Source organism: Pteropus vampyrus, unplaced genomic scaffold, assembly GCF_000151845.1.
Source record: "Pteropus vampyrus isolate Shadow unplaced genomic scaffold, Pvam_2.0 Scaffold280, whole genome shotgun sequence".
Taxonomy (NCBI): Eukaryota; Metazoa; Chordata; class Mammalia; order Chiroptera; family Pteropodidae; genus Pteropus; species Pteropus vampyrus.
Genome location: NW_011889061.1, coordinates 817,559 through 821,705, shown reverse-complemented (window position 1 = coordinate 821,705; position 4,147 = coordinate 817,559). Strand labels below are relative to the sequence as shown.

The window sequence follows — 4,147 nt, the reverse complement described above, 5'->3', positions numbered from 1 at the left end:
GGGTTGCATTTAAGACCTTCTAAGTAGGAGGGATGCCCATGTTTCCTACCTGTCGGTGTTTGGATCACACCTTCAGTGTGTGCACGTTCTCAGTACATAGTTATAAAGTGCCTCGGACGTGAGCCAGCCTTGGCTTCGGAACCGACGTAGTGACTGGGAAACCAGTTTGAACGGGTACTTACGGCAGATTTACTCCTCGTCCGGCGCTGCGCTGAGCAGTTTGGATGGACTCCCTTCTCTCCCCTTCCCTGAGACCTAGGAACCAGGCACAGCTACCACCACCCTTTCTTCGTGGTGGGGGAGCTAAGGCTAAGGGAAGTCCAGCGGTTTTCGACAGAGAGGCAGAGCGGGGGTCCAGCAGTCACCCGATTCGTCCTCCACCCCGGGTCTCAGACCCTCCTGCGACCAGCTCATCGCAGGCCCCGCCCAGCCTCCCGCACAGAGAGAGAGCCGAGTGATGCCACGTCAGAGAGAGTGAGCAACGGAACGTGCTCCTGCAGGCAAATGCCAGGAAGAGCCGGGGGGTCGAGGGCGTGCCTGCCATGGGGGTAACTCCACGGAGATGCCGACGGAGCGCGGAGAGGGGGTGCTGGCCCCCCGGACTCCGTCCTGCCAGTCGCTCAGCGTAAGGACGACCTTCCGAAGAGCTGCAGCGGGCGCCCCGGAGGGAACGGGAACGCATCGTTTCTGCACGAGCGTTTGCTTCTCCGAAGCACTCCGTGTGCGTCTGCCCAGCGCAGTCCTGTATTAAGCGGCTACAAAGCGCCGCCTTGGACACCCACGTGGTGCCCTCGGAGCCCATCGTCTGCAAACGCGACTGTCCCGGACCGCCTCGCAGCGTGGGGTGTGACTCCGGGAGCGACCGGCACTGTAGCGGCACCTGAGGTGTGTGTCTTATATTATTTCAGCCGAGACACGATGCAGGGGGACGGCCACGTGACAGACTTACGCCTATGACCAGCTGAGTCCCAGGGTCTGGCCCAGCCGGCTTCCAGCGGAGAGAAGGCGCAACCGAGCTGGTCCTGTTGTCCTTACTCAGCCGTTCCGACCAGCAGAGAAGGGGTCTCTGGGGACGGTCCCCTGCCCAGGAAAAAACCCACCTGAGACGATACCTCTAAGGCTAATTGGGTAATAATAAGCTCGTGTTCGCATAAAATTAGGAATAGTTTATAAATCACTTATTAAATAGTGGAATGAGTCAGAGCATCTTCATTTTATCCCCCATTTTGCCATTACTGGTTCGTGATTCTGTTAAAAAATAAAAATTTCTTTGCCCTTTCTTCAGGAAGTTGGATTTCCCTTCCTTTAAGGAAAGAAGGCTGTTTGTGATGTTCCTAAGTTCTTCGCTATTTCCAATATGTTTTGTAATTCTGCGTGGCGTGTAAAGCACTCTTACATAAAGATGTTAAATAAAAGATATTAAATAAAAAAGAAAAACCATTTCAAATATTCTTAAAAGCCATTCGGTAACAGTTTCTTTTTAAAAATTGGTAAACTGAATAAAGTCATCATTTTATTATTATAAATTTCAAAGAAGTAGAAATGGGACTACCTGACAGAAGCACCTTTTTTTTTTTTTTTTTTACTAGAAAATAGATATTTCTAATGCTTGGAGATCACTGGAAACTTAATGGTTAGCCCCAAAAGCCACGAGTGCCTCCCTACTTCTGCAGCTGGTGTGCGACACGGTACCAAATGACCTCCGGGGTCCCTTCTTATTCTAAGATTGTCAGTTTTGTTTGTATAAAACTTTTTCTGATGACAAATTTTAACTCTGTGACATTTTTCTAGATTTGTGAAATATCAGACATGGAGTCTACAGCCACGTCACCCTGAACACGCCCGATCCCGTCTGATCTCGGAAGCTAAGCAGGGTCGGGCCTGGTTAGTACTTGGATGGGAGACCACCTAGGAAGACCAGGTGCTGTAGGCGTAAAAGATGAAAAATAAGGCATTGTAAACTGACAAGGTCCTTGCAATCTGTGAGGTCACCCAAGGGTTGCCTCGCCAAAAAAATATATATATATGACATTGACTTTCCTATCTATAATTCGTTTTTCTTAGTTCATACTTTCTCATGGAAATAGCATTCTCTGCATAATAATGCCATTTATTATTCCTGCCGGTGAAGTTTTCATCGTTATTAGTTTACGTAATTACCACACAAGCTATTCCTGTAGCAAAACAGATCCTGGGATCTCTGCCATCAATATAGAAAAAAATAAAGAATGGAAAATATTTGGAGGGGAGAACAAAACATGGTAAAGCTATTAAGTTTTAAAATACCTGACTTTGAAAAATATGACTTGTCCAAGTTAAAAATGAGTTGAATATTTCTGTAATAGTGTGCTGTATGAGTTCTGTAAATTTTTTTTAAATGATGTTTTAGATCAGAATTTACCAAACCGTGTTCCAAGGAATGCCACCTCTTGAGGTTGTTAATGGCGTTACTTGTCCCAACGAAGGGAGCCCTCGCTTAATCGGTTGTTTGGAAAACGCCGTTTCAAGGTTCAGCAGCCTTAATCACCAGAGCACGTTCTCAGGGGCCTCGCTTATCCGCAAGCACTTGGAGGGTCCCAGAGCACGTGTCCCGTCCATCGTGTTTCTCAAAACTGTTCACAGAGCGTTTCCCCTCCCCCATCCCTTCCCTTCCACCCGGATCCTTAAAACCAGGTTAGGTCGCTGCGAATAAATAGGGCCCATGAAACCAGGCTGTGAAATAAGACGAAAAGATTAAAAAGCAACTTGCTGCATGGGGGGGGGAAAGGGTCACTGTTCAGGGGTGGGGTAAGAGATGGGGGCACAGAGCTCCTTGGCACCCAGCGAGACGTCTAAAAAAGCCTCCACAGAAGCCACGGGAAGCAGCTCCTCTAAACTTGGAAGTGAACATTTTTCGAATGAAAACACGTCCGGATAAGGTAAAGCAAATGCAGACGCCGGCTGTGGTGTTATGGTGACCTCTGGTGGTTCCAAACTAGAGTGACGCTCTGAACAATTAATTCCTGGCACGATGAGCTGCAAGTGTTTGGAGCTTAACTAAGTTCACGCGCACTGTTCTCAGTGTTATTCCTTCAGCTCGGTCTTAGAGGACATTCCGTCCCATCTACTTCTGTAATGGCGGAGTTTTTGCAAAAAGTTTGCGTTGCTCTGGTGAGCAGAAAAGAAGACAAAAAAGACAGAACAAAATATAAAATATGAGAAAAAACGATCATCTTGCTTGGGTAATTATTCATTTCTCTGCAAGAGAGAATATAGGATTTAGATGGAAGTACGAGTTTAAGCCCTTAAGCTCTTGGAGTAAAAGTCATTCCAGGATTTCGAACGGTTTACCTTTGATTATAGTGATACCTACGTATACGTCATCTACATATTGTGAGCGATGACTGGTTCCTATACTTCTCTAACCCGGTTAAAAGTTCTTGCCATAGGACAGATTTTGTGATAAGAAATGGAACAGAGTCACTGAAGAACCGTGAGACCTCGTGAGGGCAGACACGTGCTATGCCGGGCCCAGGCTTAACTAACACCACACCAAAGCAGAAATATCATTTTGTTTAAGTACAAAAGATGACCCACGCGGGCAAAGAGCACATTACAGTTCACCGATGGGTCAGACTCCGCGGCCAGCCAACTCCTGAAATATCCAGACACCCTTAAAACTTCGAATTATCCCAAGTCAACGAAGCGTAACTAGTCCCACATCTAAGCTCAGGCACAGGAACCTTCCGGCCGAAGCAGCTCGAAGGCCAGCAGTGGTGACGAGGGTCACTGGCTCCTGCAGGAGGGCCCCTGGCCGGGGGTGTGGCAGCTGCTCTGAGTCACAGGACAGTCCAGTTTGCCTGCCGGGGTCCTGTACTCAGCTGTCACAGGCTCCCCGTTTTTTCTCACGAAATCTGCCTCAGTCAGGTTGGGATTCTGGAAGGACGTGCGCAGGAGTTAAGTTCCTGTGGCTTTAAAACCTAGATGTTCAGCATCATGTTTTTCTGGGACTGACGGGGGAGGGGGCTGTCTTGTTTCGATGCCTTCATGGACCCACCTGCAAGAGCATCGCCTCTGCTGAGCTGCCGTCTGCCACCTGCTGGCAGGAGCCTGCGCCCAGGTGCAGTGACCCGGGCTTCTGGGGCCAGGTGGGGCCCTCACCACTGGC

The 4,147-nt window shown here is 48.6% G+C and overlaps 1 non-coding gene across 1 annotated transcript; it reads left to right on the top strand.

Moving 5' to 3' along the window:
• Window positions 1–1,814: 1,814 nt before the first annotated feature.
• LOC111729777 lies at window positions 1,815–1,933 on the top strand. The gene has a single exon (XR_002776386.1). It is a non-coding gene; the product is annotated as a 5S ribosomal RNA (ribosomal RNA).
• Window positions 1,934–4,147: the final 2,214 nt, after the last annotated feature.